Here is a 16919-nt window from a genome sequence, read left to right on the forward strand (position 1 = left end):
ATATCATACACTAACATGTATATAACAAATAATCATACCAATCTAACAGATCACTAACACAACAACCATCCTATAACCAGGATACCGACCTAACCGGTCACTAACATAGCATCATCTTATATAACAGGATACCGACCTAAACTAGGTCACTAGACATAACTGTTGGATTAATGTCTAAGTCCATAACTATATTTGGTATGTACTTGACTCGACCCGGCATGGTCCATTTGGGTTGCACTTCACCGACACAATTTATATGGATAATCTTTTGAGAATAGTATGTTTATGATTAATATTAATATATTATAAGTTCTAATATATTAATATGGAATCATATTATTTAATTAGTATTGATCAAGAATTAATTTAGAATTAATTAAGTGATCAAAATGAACTAATTAAATATGGACTCTTGTATATATGGAATGGGCCAAGTTCATTTAGGTTGGGCTAAGCTTTCATGGATAGTCCATGGAGTGTTTAACCCATGGATCATATGAAATGAAAGGTCATGGGTTTAACCCTAGTCTCCATACTATATAAAGATGTCCTTGGTTGGTGAAATGGGCACTAGTGTGGATACACTAAAGAAGGGCTAGCCAATTTCACTAGAGAGAACCAAGTAATCATATTCTCTAAAGTATTCCAAGGTGTCTTGGTGATTTGTGATTCCACTTGAGGCTTCCACACTATTGGGGCTAAGCTCTTAAAGCTTGAAGACATCAAGCTACATCAAGAGGTATGTATTCTATCTTGTTACATTCATAGTTTTTGTATGCTAGATTAGGATAATACCTTGGATGTTCTTATTTGCATGTATAATAGAGAAAACATAGATCCAAGGTATTTAGGGTTGCATGTACACTTAGGAAGTGTTAGAATGCTCAAAACCCAACAGTGGTATCAGAGCCACGGGTTGTTTTCTGTTATATTGATGCAAATATTTTATTTTCAAAGTTGGAAAAAAAAACATGAAGTTTGTCAAATTTTAAGATAATTACTTGTTCTTGTGAAAAACTAATTATTTGTAAAATTTGAATAATTTGCTTTATGAGTTGAATTAGGTCAAATTTAATAAAAGATAAAATAATATGATTATTTTATTAGTTTTAAAAGTTTGATCTAAAGAGTTTTATTTTTTTGAAACCTCCATAAGTTATGGATCACCAAAAGTTTTTTGTGTTACCTTGTTTTATGAGTGAATTTAGATTAATGAATAAAATTATGTGATAGTTGGTTTTAATCCAAATTAATCTAAGAATTGATTCTAAAATGTGTTTTTGTAACTTGTCCTCAAGTTATATGAAAAGTCACATTTAAGAATCATAAAACTCATAAAAATTGGCAAAGGTTACAAAAATGAAGAGTCTAGTTCTAATTAAATGGTTTTATGACTCCATAACTTGTCCTCAAGTTATGGAGGACCAAGAGTCTCTTCATTTAATAAAATAAAATAAAATAAAATAAAGGTGTAACCTTAATTAATTCCATAAGTTATAAAATAAAGAAAAGTTAATTCTTTTATTAGTTTAAAGTCTTCCATAACTTGTCCTCAAGTTATGGAACTTGAAGAGTTTTTGGATTAAAACTACTTTAAACACATAAGTTATGGAATTAATTAGTTTTGAATAGTTTCAAAACTTGCCCTCAAGTTTTGGAATTTGTAAAGTTTTCTCTTATGAATACTTTAATTCCAAGTTAGCCCTTAGAATTTTAAAAGTTAAAATTCAACCCTTATACTTTATAATATTATAAGTTAATAATATATATATGTATAAGAGTAAAGTCAGTCTTACCGCTAGTACGCCTCATTCACGAAGCCGGTCTATAAGGTGGGTATAAGGTTGTTGCCTATAAAATGGCAACTTAATGGGTGTCCACTCTCACCCACCGCTTGCTTGACTGGTGGAGGGTCGTTAGCCGAACGGGTTTGACAGGACTAGAATTCTCCCTTCATTAAAAGTATTAATGATAATACTAAGTAACTAAACTCTTAATAATACCCAATCTTAGTTACTTAGGAAAAATGTGAATAAGGTGCTAACCCATGAAATTACACTTTACACTTTGTCTAAGTCGTTAGTGGAGCGTGTGTGGTTAACCGGCACACTAACTTGGACTTAACAAGGTAGGTAAAGGGTGACTTAATATTTATCATAGTATCGATGGAGCGTGTGTGGTTAACCGGCACATCGATTGAGGGGTAATTTATTAAGGGTACCAAGTGATTTGCATGGTTACTTCACACCTTGTTTTGTGATCCTCGGCATCCCAGTCACAAAACCTGAAGGGCACACTCGAGATTGAAACATGCCTTTGAAAAGTTCAATGAATCTCAAAGATCTAGGAGTTTCAAAACCAATTAAAACCTAATAATTCATTTCGTTTATCTTGGTGGAAATTGGTGAATCGTCATTCACCTACCTTCAAATATTTTATAGCTTGGATTACGGCATACCTCTTCTAAGTTATAAAATAGTTTGTTGGGTCCTAGCCTTAATATTTCATATTGGGTGTCATATTAAGGACTTTAAATCAACTATCTTGAATATCTCCCAAAAGATGTCTGTAATAGACACCTATGATCTTCCCAAATCTAGTGAAACAAGGTTTCCTAAATGAAGATGATGTCCTTTGGAAATCATACTTCTTTCACCTCCTCCAATTATTCTCCCCAACCCACAAGTTCTTGAAAAGTTTAAGGTCACTCAAGCCCTATTGACAAGGCAAGGTCTAGGTGTGAACACATCTTGGAGATGTAGTCACATATTGACAAGCCGGGAGAGTTGGGTGTCAAAGTCTTGAGAAAGTTGGTGGTTCAATCACTTTCTAAGTCACATAGTGAGTTCCTTTGGGACACCTATGAAACAGACTATGACAAGACCCTTAATGATCTTATCTATTTGTTAAGATCAACTTCCTTAAAAATTGATGGACAATGACAATAGTGACATAGGAAATCCCGGAAAGCATTCTCTTCCCAATGGAAAGGGATCGGCCATAGTCAACTCGGTTGACCAAATGGTAAAGAGAAAAAGCTAAGTCTGTGATAGTCCCGTGTACCATTATCAAAGGGTCCATATGTTTATATTGCCAAAGGAAGGGGCATTGGTTGCGAAGCTGCCAAATTTACCTAAGGATGTTAAAGTCAATAAGTTTGACTCTACTTCAGGTAAAATCCACTATCTAACTCTGTTAAGTTTCTATTCTGAGATTCTTGGTACATGATGTGACTAGGTCACATGGTGATGTTTTAAGAATCAAAGAAAAAGGTGAAGAAACTTAAAGAAAGAATATGCTGAATCTGATCACGTAGATGGATTTCTATCGCATAGTTTGAAGATCGGATTCCTGAGCTACTTCTTAGGAGTTATGAGATATTGCTTAAGGAATAGATAACAACAAGTTTTCATATGGATTGTAAGGATAAGTTTTTCCGCAAAGTTTTAAAATAAAAGAAAATTTTTTGATTTTATTTATTTTAAAATATCCTTACAATGGCTTTTGAGGAAAAATTGTTGCTTATATGATTCCATTAAGAGCAAGAGTGGAAATATGAAATTGATTCTTTCATTTGTGGTAATGTCTAGATTTACCAAATAAGGAAAGATTCTCATCACCCAAGTTTCAATTGGACCGGAACTTGGAATCATGCAAGTTGTATAGCATGATGAATGAGAACTTTCAAGTATTGGAAAATTAAGACTAATTACTTGTTCACATGGATGTGTGAGTCAAGTAAAGGACTAAGGGATCGAGTACACATTCTTGTGCACTGATTAAGTCCACCACAAAAGTTTGATAAGACTATTCGTCATAGTTTACTAAAGCTTAGTAAATATGATTATACTTACATGCTTAAGTGTAATTCTGAGACATTGGGAAAAGGTTTCAATGTATGACAGAGCGAATAAGAAGAATCAAATTAGGCAGAAGGATAAAAGTTTCTCAAATCTGAAAAGATGGGAGAGTACTTTAGTATCAGTTTTTGTGATCATCTTAATGATTAAGAAACCATAGCACAATTAGTTCTCTAAGGAAGTCTTAGTGCATTCTTATGACTAAGAAGAGGGATCTTGAATTGTTGAAATGGTTAAATCAAGAAGATGAGTCATACTGCAAGTCTTAGAGTCATACTCCAAGATTGTAATTTGAGTGACATGTCTTAAAGAAGGTTTAAAACACTTGTCAAATGTAAGAGTAAAAGTTTTCTACTCTTGTACATTTGAAATTGGTAAGTTGTGATGTTTTGGATAAAACAAAGACCAACTTAGGCCAATTGTGTGAAGTGTTTGTCTTGATTAGAATCCACACTGTCTCTTGGATGTTTGACAAGGGAGTCTTATAGATCAAGAGGACAGTGGGAGTCTTAAAAGTCTTGAAAGTCTCAAGAACTAATCAAGAATAAAACCTGAAGTTCTTCACTAGCACACGACTTGAGGTTTATAACCTATTGTGTTGACATATTCTGTGCCCATTCCAGTTAAAGTTGGTTTTGCATATGAGTTCTTAGTGTTCTCAATGTGTTGCACAAACAACTTGGAAGCAATGGCAGGCCCTTGAACTGCCAGGTGGCAAGAAATTAAGATTGAGTTCAGTCCATATGAGTTTGGATTTGTCATTATCCTTGTCTTGTGACTATGATTTTGACAATTCACATGGATAAGAACACATACACCATTAAATCTAAGTGTCATAAGGTTTCTCTCCGATTCATGAAAATGATGGTGAGGAAACACTTTCACTAAGTAGATTTTAGCTAGATAGAAATTGTGATATTTGCATTCTCAAAGTTGTTAGTGGAGCGTGTGTGGTTTACCGGCACACTAACCTGGACTTGTGAGAAGTGGCAAAAAGGTCTAACCATTATGATTACGGCATACCTCTTCATAATTGTTTAGACTCACAAGTGTGCTATCTAAGGGAAGGTGTATGATTTTGATAAAGTCTTATCAAAACAATCTAGTATCAGAAATCTGAACTTTGGTAAGAAAGTCAATGAAGTATTGATTTCTAGAAGTCCAGCTGATTTCTGGGTACATGTCAAAGCTAGTGGGAGCATAAGTGTTATGCTAATAATCATCATGTTAGTGGGAGCATGATAATTATGATAAGTATTGCAAGTTAGCAATGTTAATTATAGAAAACAAAAGGTTTCAATTGGGAAAAGTTGTTTTGCTATAATTAAGGGAGAGGAAATTATACTTCATCTCAAATCTATAAGCTTAGATCGTGAGGTTTTAATCATTTATTCAAGGATATATATGAATTTCATGTTGGAATGGCTCAACATAAGGAAATTTTGTATATGGGTCCATTATTTGCGTTCTAAAATTCGATTATGATTACGGCATCCCTTTTCATAATCTGAATTATGAGAACTTGGCAAATAGAAATGGAAATGTTATAGCAAAAGACTGGTTTAGTCTTTATGTGAGACATCATGAATCGTGTCCCATATGCTTCGGATATAGGATCGATTACATGTGCTATATTCATCCTTTCTAAAATTTTCCAAATGCCTGGGGCATTAAGAAGGGAAAAGGTTTAGAACTGGATATGACTAAAAGGATTAAATAATTGTCGAGGACAATCTAAGGTTTACCAAAGATTGGTTGCTCAAGGACAGTTGGAAGTATAGTGATAATTCTGGAAGGACCATATTGACATAATCTGTAAGGAGGCAACTCTTGTTCAGAAGTGATAGTCAAAATGGAATCTGGAAATGTTTCAAAGTTAGAATTTTCAATATGTGTAAGATTAAGGAAACTTAATGCAAGAAGGATGTTTCCAAGGAGTTGATCTCCTTTGGAATGCTTTGTAATGTTTGTTGTCAAGTCTTTATGACTTTGTGCATAATCATTACAAGAGGATCAATGCATATAAGTTTAGAATCTAACAGATTTCAGTAAATGGCATGAATTTGGAATTCTTGCATTTGCAGTAAGGATTTGGGAGTGTGAAAAGAGAATCATTGAAGGTATGTTCAATTGATCTAGTTCACAAAGTAAAGATCATAGACAAACATAGTATGCATACTTGGTGTATGGCATGACTAGTGTTTAGAAAACATAGTGTACATGCTTGGAGCATGGGACAACTATTGTTTTAAATTCAAGAATAAAGTTGATAGCTGAAACAGTATACAATGAATAATGTGTAATCATATGGTGATAAATAAAAGGTGTTTTATTTATGTTCAAAGGGTTGATACCATATTGGATTCAATTATTATTGTGTTTCACTTTGCATGTTTTGACTTCCCGAATAAACTAGGTTATTCTTCCGGAATGACTAAGTTATTCAAACCATCCACAGTCGGTCATATGTTGGAAGTAGATATGAATTAAGACTGTCATGGGTTGGCTTGTAGAGGTCTAAGGTGTTGGACAATGGGCTACAACACTCATGAGTGCTCATAAGTTCTGAGTATTGGATTCAACCCGCGCTCATTGGAATCACTTCATGGATTTTATCACGAGTGATCATGAGACGATAATATCTTATATTCTTCAAACCTAGAGATATGAGTTGTTACTATGAGTTGATAGTACATTGATTGCACGAAAACGCATACGGTAACTCGGTGTTATAAAACGTGCCTTTGTGTATGATTCAACAAGTAGTAGAACAAGCCATATGAGTCGAAGTTTATCCGTTCCTTTTACCTTCGGGATAAAAGTGATATATGTGGGCCCCTCGATGATTTGATGATGACAAATGGAAGTGCTCGGCCGGGCCAGGACTGATTTGATTTGTTCAATTAGTCAGTCGTCATAAATCGGAAATCGGGAAACAACAAATGGACAGAGAGAATGATTATAATCCATGTCTCAGTCCATATGATATCTAGAATGGAGGAATATATGATCCCTTATCTAATGGACAAGTCACTGACAAAGGTCAGAGTTCATCTACAAGGTCAGAGTTAGACAGCGGCTTTAAGAGCTACGATTGCCAGTTAGGTTTGAAGTCATACGCAATAATAGTTTTAGACTTATCCAAGTGGGAGACTGTTGGATTAATGTCTAAGTCCATAACTATATTTGGTATGTACTTGACTCGACCCGGCATGGTCCATTTGGGTTGCACTTCACCGACACAATTTATATGGATAATCTTTTGAGAATAGTATGTTTATGATTAATATTAATATATTATAAGTTCTAATATATTAATATGGAATCATATTATTTAATTAGTATTGATCAAGAATTAATTTAGAATTAATTAAGTGATCAAAATGAACTAATTAAATATGGACTCTTGTATATATGGAATGGGCCAAGTTCATTTAGGTTGGGCTAAGCTTTCATGGATAGTCCATGGAGTGTTTAACCCATGGATCATATGAAATGAAAGGTCATGGGTTTAACCCTAGTCTCCATACTATATAAAGATGTCCTTGGTTGGTGAAATGGGCACTAGTGTGGATACACTAAAGAAGGGCTAGCCAATTTCACTAGAGAGAACCAAGTAATCATATTCTCTAAAGTATTCCAAGGTGTCTTGGTGATTTGTGATTCCACTTGAGGCTTCCACACTATTGGGGCTAAGCTCTTAAAGCTTGAAGACATCAAGCTACATCAAGAGGTATGTATTCTATCTTGTTACATTCATAGTTTTTGTATGCTAGATTAGGATAATACCTTGGATGTTCTTATTTGCATGTATAATAGAGAAAACATAGATCCAAGGTATTTAGGGTTGCATGTACACTTAGGAAGTGTTAGAATGCTCAAAACCCAACAATAACACCATCCTAACTACCAGGATGCAGATCTAGCAGATCAATAAACATACCAAGCGAATACCCGGATACAAATCTGATAAAGGGTCGGCCTTGGTGCCTTAGACCCTGTTGATATAGTGAGGATAACTCACTTCGCAAGTAGTATCGAAGTACCGAAAACCTCTGATTGTTTTCTCACCGGAAATCCCAAACTATCACATACTAAATACCAAGTCATTACACAACATAACAATATTGACTAAGGGTCTACACAATCCATCATGTCCATTCTCTATATTGGTCCAAGGCACAATGCCAAGTCCATAACCTTGAAAGTCCTTATGCAAAGCCCATTATTGGTGCAATTTACCAAATTAGGCCCAACTCCCTAATTCGGCCTAATTACAAGACCCATTATCAAAACTTGGACCAATACACAATATTCATAAAGTCCATCAAAGGACCAAATCCAACCAGTCTATAAACAACCGAAAACCCAAAGCCTAATTGCCAAAGGCCCAACAAAGGACGTACTCGTCCTAATGTTGACCACCATCAGGGTGGTTGACCCAGTACGCTGGGTGTATTGGATTTACGTTGGGCATACTTAGAGGTTTGCCAAAATCAGAATAAGTGTTTAATGGCTTAAACATGAACACTCATGCCTGGCCCAATCAACCTCGGAAACCCAACTTTCCCTCTTCCTAAAGCGAACCCTTTGTGCTGACAGGATAATGCGTCCTTCAGCTCCTAAAATCTCATACGTAATCAACCCACTAATAAACATGAACATTCATGCCTGGCACAATCAGCCTTGGCTGGAATACCAGGCATGCCTACGACGGGTCCAGTCATCCCTAGGATGGAATACCCGCGTATCCCACACATGTTTGGCCTAATCAACCCTTAGGTTGGAATACCAAAGATATCAGGTCCAATCAATCATAGGGTCCGGTCATCCTCAGGATGGAATATCCTAGATTGGAATACCAGTGAATACATAACCTAGGTCTAAACCCATAACTTGAGATCCAAGGATCTATCCTTGCATCTCCTCCAAAATCCTCTGATTCGACACAACCAAGAATACCTCACCTGAACCCCAACAATACATCCATTTTGAATGCGCTCCAACAAGAGGCCTAACCAACACAATCTCTATGCCCACAGCCTATGACTGGAATACCTTTACATGGTCCTCAGCATAGGTCTGGATTGCCTCTGATCCCACATCATGAGTCTGGTATGCCCTCTCCAGCCCTCAGCTCATGACTAGAATGCTCCCGATAACCTATTGACACCGTTGTGGTCACTTTAGTTGCCCCAACACTCCATTCTAGAGATTCTCACCTCCTCCATTGCCCAAGAAGGCCTAATTAATGTCCTTCACAACACCAACAAGTGTCACAGTACTAAAACCTCACCCTACACTATCCACTTATAGAACAAGTTGCTACCCCCATAACAATACTTAGTACCCGATCATATAACTAACAAACCCATACAAAGTCTTCAGCATGACTGGACCGCCTCACCAGGCCTTTAGTCCATCTGGACCACTCTCAGAACCTTCAGCATGTCTGGACCGTCTCTCTGGGCCTTCAGCATGTCTGGATCATTCTCCGAACCTTCAGCATGTCTAGACCGCCTCTCCGGGCCTTCAGCCTGTCTGGACCGCTCTCTGAGTCTTCGGCCTGACTGGTACACCCCACCAGCCTTCAGTCTATCTGGACCGCTTTAAACTATTGAGCATCTCCCTGGACCACCCCTCCTAGTGATCTCTCCCATGCAGACTCTTCTCACCCACTTGGGGTTCCGAACTCCTTATCCATTCTGTGGACTCTAACCCTGGCCTAATCCTAGGCCTCATGTCGCTCATCCACCCTATCGGAAAACCGTGGTCTGTTCCCCGACCCACATATCTACCACATACGCTAAATAACCCACACACCCATGCTAAATATACCGCTGCCCTGACAACTAACAAAACCCTCAATCTATCAATCCAAAAACCCTCAGAGTTAAGAACATCCTCGACTGAACACTCGAACTGAACTCAATTCATGACTAGAACCCCAACATAGTTCCCTAAATTTTGCTATTAAGCACCAAGAAGTCGTGTTTCTTATGTTGGGGAGTTTTACTGAACCCCCAACCAACACAACCTTCAAACCAAGCAGCTAATGGGGCCTCCATTCTCCCTGTCGGGTTGTAAAAATTATCCCCATTTCAAAACCGCTCCCGCTTCTGCATTCCGGAGTAACTCTCCCCCACTTAGATTCGACTAAGCCTTCATAATACATGAAAACTGTAGGATTCCCAATCCTTCTCACTTCCAAACAATCGATCCAATGACAACCAACTCTTTCTAACTAGCGCTTCTTTACTAGCCAATCCCAAATGATCATACACTTCTATGAACCAGATGAACACTTCCTGAATCCCAGTGAAACCGACAGTCACTAATGCTTGAATGACCCCACACTCAAGTCCTGAAGACCGAAAGATAGATGCTCCAACTAATACCTCAGCAACGGGCTACTTCCCTTGGCGCTTTCGTCTGTCAATTACTAACAGTTGCTAAAATCACTGAATCCTGATAATGTTGAATAACCCTTCTATGGGACCCTATCCGCAGACCTCCCACATAATACCCCTTTTCCAAAGGTTTTCCAAACAAGTCTCCAGCTCTCGGGCTCTAGAAATCATTCCATTCAGGGTTCGCACCCTGACTCACTCACCAACTCAAACGTCCACAACTGAACTGTAGTAGCTAAAGAACCTCTACCCTAAACCGGGCTACAAAATACTCTCCGGACATAGTCTACACTCCCAAAAGTGCAATAGGTCGCACAATCAATCCTTACCGCCCGATACAAGAGATCCAAGGCAAACCGGACCTCACAAAATACTTATGCCACATCGACCCACCTGTGCTAAAATAATGTCGTCAATCCCTGCAACCAACTGACCCCGAGTAGGAATACAACCTGATCCTAGGGTCATAAGCCTGCTCACTTCTTCGAGCTCAAAAAACTGAAAGGGCACAATCCTTTCCCTATAAAATGATAGTCCAAACCATCACTTTACCATGGAGGTCTTAATAGACCCGAACATCTCCGACAACTGTCCCCGGACAATCTTGATCACCTCTTCCCGGATGATCTCACCGACACGATCCTCTGACAATACTGGCCTATCCTGGTTGCCAGTATTCGATCCTAACCCGGATCCAGTCTCAAAACGTCTCGGATAATCTATACAATAATAGGGAACCAACTCTCAACTAAACCCCAGGGGTTGTGACTTCCTTGCTACGCGTATGGGTCCCGTGCTTTTAGTAGTACGGGCCCATACTACCTTCCAGACCTACCCATACTTGTCTCAAGTATCACTAAAACACCATAACAATATACAAAAACATAGCAAGCGCTCAATCCTCACTCCTAGAGGAATGCTAAATATCTCATAAATGACCTACCAGCCTCGCACAACCCACCCATCCACCAACTACCACACGACCCTCCATTGATTCCAGTTAACTATTGCATGAATACAATCATATATTACATGGTTTAAACAATCTTAGACTAAAAGATTTAATCCCATAACGGTTGGACTCATACGAGAGTTGCACAGCAGGACCAAATCCCTTACCATAAGACCATTTAACCCATGTAGCATGTGACTTGGAGTATTCACCCAATAGTTAATTCACACACGAAAGAGTCATACAACAATCAATGAGGTACTCTACATAAGATAAGGCATCAAAGATCAGGCAGTTCTATCATATGGTTCCTGAGGATGCCTATCTTATCTCTAGCATGTTGTTTTAACATATCACATAATCAAATAACTACATGGTATTTTGGGGTCTACTTACTGGCTCCGACTGATCGTACACTTCACATCCTCTTTTACTTATTTTGAAAACCATTTTAAAAAATTCATTTTGAAAATATTTCCTTGATTTGAGACTGGATTCACACGAGTGTTCCTCCAATTCACTCAAACCAAGGCTCTGATACCAACTTGTAACATCCATCAAAATCAAGCCAATTTAAAACTTTTTAAATATCCAAAATACCATTAATTTTTACAAAGTGTTTCCATTATAGTTTAAGCATCAGAGTTCTCAGAAATAATAATCATAAATCGAGGAAGTGTACGGTCACACCTTCGCCTTCCCACGGCCATCCACTGCACCTGAAACACTAATCGATAAATGTAAGCTCGAAGGCTTAGTGAGTTACCCCCAAAATACCAAATCCATACAATCATAATCATATCATATAAACAAACAGAATAGCCAATCATCTCGAGTCTACAATGTGACTTTTTGCCTGCACCGGGCCTTCAGTCCACCTGGTCCACTCTCTGAGTCTACAGTATGACTGGATTACTTGCACCGGGCCTTCAGTCTATCTGGCCCATTCTCCAAGCCTCGGCACGTCTGGACCGCCCTCTGGGGCCTTCAGCCTATCTGGACCGCTAGCCAGGCCTTCAGCCTGACTATGTGCCCTACTGGGCCTGCAGTCTATCCGAGCCGCCCGGGGTATGTTGGCCTATAGCACAAAGCATGACCCGCCTCAACCCAACCCCCAGCCAATCAAACAATCATGTGCACATAAATATCATACACTAATATGTATATAACATATAATCATATTGATCTAACAGATCTCTAACACAACAACCATCCTATAACCAAGATACCGACCTAACTGGTCACTAACATAGCATCATCCTATATACCAGGATACCGAAATAAACCAAGTCACTAGACATAACACCATCCTAACTACCCGGATGCAGATCTAGTAGATCACTAAACATACCAAGCAAATACCCGGATACAAATCCGATAAAGGGTCGGCCTTGGTGCCTTAGACCCCGTTGATATAGTGAGGATAACTCACCTCACAAGTAGTGCCGAAGTACCGAAAACCTCTCATTGTTGTCTCACCGGAAATCCCAAACTATCACATAATAAATACCAAGTCATTACACAACATAACAATCTTGACTAAGGGTCTACACAATCCATCATGTCCATTCTCTATGTTAGGCCAAGGCCCAATGCCAAGTCCATAACCTTGAAAGTCCTTATGCAAAGCCCATTATTGGCCCAATTTACCAAATTGGGCCCAACTCCCTAATTAGGCCTAATTCCAAGATCCATTATCAAAACTTGGCCCAATACTTTATATTCATAAAGTCCAGCAAAGGCCTAAATCCAACCAGTCCATAAACAGCCCAAAACTCGAAGCCCAATTACCAAAGGCCCAACAGAGGACGTACGCGGGGCGTACTCCTTTGGTACGTGGGGCGTACACATCCTAATGTTGACAACCATCGGGGTGGTTGACCCAGTACGTTGTGCATACTAGATTTATGCTGGCGTACTTAGAGGTCTGTGGAAATCTGAATAAGTGCTTAATGGCTTAAGCACTGAAGCCCAAACTTCAGATCCAGTGACCAAATGTCCCTATGTAACATACATGTTCAATTATCGTGTATTGTAAATTATAAAAGTGAATAATATTACAAAATATTATGTGAATTTGAATGTTGAGTTCTAACAGATGGTTTTTACTAGAAATGTAGTAAAACTATGCTTAGAATCATTCAGAAAGTATTGGAAGTCTTATGAGATTCCAATCAAATGTCGAATGGTGAAATTTAATGAAAATATAAAATTTGAAATAAGTAAAATTTTATTATTGAGAGTTTTATATAATCGCGTTAGAAACATTTAGGTGAAAACCTCATCGAAATCGGAGTTATAACAATGAAATTATGACCAATCGAAGATCTCTGACAAAACCAGCATGGCGCCGAATGACATAAAAAGTGAGTTTTTGATAAACTACCTTTTAGCCTTACTCATCTAAATGAAATTCGTAGTATTCGTTAAACCGAGAAGTTCGATAAAAAAGAACGCCAAAATCTGACTTCGTATGTTGAAGTTATGATTTTTCTAAGTTTCAGCTTAGCAGTAGACAGCTAGAAACTTGAATTTTAGATCGATTGATTTTTAGCCGACACAACGTAAATGAGAATTTAAGATCTCGTCAATAGTAGTACAACACTAAAAAGTCTAACGAAAACGGATGTCGGATGAAGAAATTATGAATTTTTAACGGATTTTCCAGTCCCGGTCTGTTAAAAATAATAATATTGAAAAAAATTCAAAATTAGCCGACGAAGTCTAAAAGAAAGTTGTAGAATATATTCCCACCTACGCGTGCATATAAAGAACGTAAAAAACGGAGCTCATATGCAAAAGTTATGGATTTTAGAAGATTTGGGCTCATTTTCCTGGGAATCTCGCAAGGATAAGGCCGATTTCGGTGAGTCAGCAGCCACGTGTCGCGTTCTTCCCGGGTCCGAGCTCGGTCCAGTAGGCTTCTGACGTGTGTCGCGGTGACTCCTCGCTTCTGAAGCTATGGCGCGTCCGAGGAGCGACGCATGTGCACCCCCCGTGTCCAAAGCAGCTGTGTCATCCAAGACGCTGGACCAATCCGAAGCGCACACCTGTTCCGACCCTCGCATCCGAACCTCGACCTTCTGCCGCGTATACTGAGCCTCACAGCTTCGCAGCCACCTGCCCCTGTTAGGGTGCAAAGTCACTCTTGGATGTAGTGTTTTAGGCTTTCCTCTTTGTATGTGTAAATGGGTTGAGTCATTCCTATAAATAGGAAGTAAGTGACTCCCATTATGAAAAGTGAGTCTATTTGGAGTCTTAGACTAGAGAGAGAAATTGTATACAAACCCATTTGTATAATCTTTCTAGATCTAATAAGAGCTTACAAAGATTTATTTACTCCATGTGTTCTTGATTTTACATGATGATTCACTAGATCTTTCATATTCCGCACATGCCATCATAATCAACACCACTACAATTGGTATCAGAGCGGGTGTTCTTGATTTGATCAAGAATTGATCCTTGATGGCTTTCTTGTTATAGTGATTCATTTTATGATCTTGGATTTTCGTGTTTTAGAGAGTTTTTGGATTTTAGAAATTGAATTCATCTTTGATTCTATTCATAATTCGATTTTCTTCACTAGAATTCAAGTGATATTTACTTTCTCTCTCTAGAAAACCCATTCAAAATCACTTTCTCTCTCTAGAAATTTTCAAGTTCTTGTGATCATGGTGGATTTGCCATATGATTTTTGGATTGTGATCGTTGAAGATATCAAATACAAAGTCAATGAAGATCAATTTTATGGGTTGGTGTTAAGCAAATTGATTTCATGGGGTAATATGGTTTCTTATGGAGGTTTGAAGGATGATCATGAAAGCTTGGTATTTCAACCAATTTGTAAGATTGCATGGTTGAATAAAATTGCCTTGTCCATATTAGTTCGTAGTAGAAATCAAAAGGAAGGAGAAGAACGAGAATTGTTCAATAAGAAATACATTTCTCTAATTGAAAACCCAAATGATCTTCGTGCTCTTAAGTTTGTTGAAGTTCAAGACAATGGAGTTCAATGTGATGTTCTTGAAGTTCATGATAAGAAGATTCAAGTTGATTCTCATGATGAAAAAGTTTTTTGCTCGATTGGATTTCAAACCGATGATATTTTGTGTTCTTGTGATTCATTTGAAGGAATGATTCCTTATCGGAAGCCGGTGGTTCAAGAAATTCACAAATATCAAACTCCAAAAGATTTGATTCAAACTCAAAATGTTCATGTTGTTGAAAGTGGGTTTGTTCATGAAATCAAGTCTTCAAGATGCAAAAAGATGAGAAAGAAAAAGAAGAAGATGATGAATCGGAAGAACAAGCGGGTTTACTCACAAAAATCGTCAAATGTTGTTGTGAAATCGAAATCCGTGAAGCAAATTTGGGTTCCAAAGCAACAATCTCCACATGTTGCATTGAATTTGAAGTCAAAACCCAAGAGTGTTGGAGGCTCTTTTGAAGATGTTCTTGGATCGACAAAGAACACGAAGAACGAGTTGTACATCTCGCATAATGGGTGGTACAATGTTCAAATTGGAGATTTTCTCGTTCCAGCTAAAGAACCAAGATCTTCCAAATTTGATTCGTTAGTTGAAAATGAATCTCGATTCGTCAAAAAGGTATCTCAAATTCTCAAATGGATTCCAAAACATTCATGATTTCTATTCGTATTTTGCGTTTTTCAATTTTGATCGATTTGCCTCGTTGGATCAAAACCGTTTCAAACCCCATTGATTGATCCAATTATTGTTGCTTAGATCAAAAGTTCAAAAACAAAGATCAAATTCCAAATTTATTTTTCTTTCGAAGATACTAACATGACCACATTTGAGCCCAAAGACAATTTGATCAATCATTGTTCGATAGTAAGTCCATATAATTGTTTCTTTGATACTATTCATCTCAACTTTTTAACCTAAATCCACTTCGATCCATTATCATTGATTGATTAATTTTTCAAGCCCAAAATGATAATCTGATGAGCCCAAATTTTCGAATCCATCCTTAACTATTCATCATGGTCCATATCGTTTGAGTTGATTAATATTTGTTGCTCAATTCTCAACTTCTCATTGTCTTCGTCAAAAGAATCTCGTTTGACGATCAAAATCTTGTTGTCTGATTATTGGAATGCGATAGAATCAAAATTAAAATTGCTTGTGGTACTGATTTCATTTTCGAACCATATGAATTGAATCAATTTACTGATTTCATTTGGTTTGATTTGGGAAAGTTGATATCGACAATTGATGCTGTTGAGTTTGATAGTTGATTTTGACTTTGAAGAATTATGGTCAAACAGCTTTTGATGTGTTGGAATCAATCAATCGATGTTTTTTGACGTCTCAGTTGATGATCATCTTGTCTGATTTCAAAAGTCAAAGAACGTTTGGTAACGAAGTGACAATTTCGAGTTTGATGAGGACATGGTTCTAAGGTCTATTAAAGTCACAATTGGAATCGATTTTGAGGTTAGATTTCGAAGGTATTTGATTTGGATTTGAAGTTGATTGATCAAATGTTGAGTATTGAAATATAATCGACTGGGAAAAGCGAAGAATGTGAACTTAAGTGAAGGATATTGATTGGTGATCGACGTTGAAATCGTGAATGGATTTTGATGTTGATGATTCCAAGTTTGATTTCGAAGATCATCGACATGATGAATTTGATTTCAATGTGCGAAGGGTCTGGTAATATGGAACG

This window comes from Lactuca serriola, chromosome 5 (genome assembly GCF_051521515.1).
Source record: "Lactuca serriola cultivar US96UC23 chromosome 5, Lser_US96UC23_V15, whole genome shotgun sequence".
In the NCBI taxonomy this organism is placed as follows: Eukaryota; Viridiplantae; Streptophyta; class Magnoliopsida; order Asterales; family Asteraceae; genus Lactuca; species Lactuca serriola.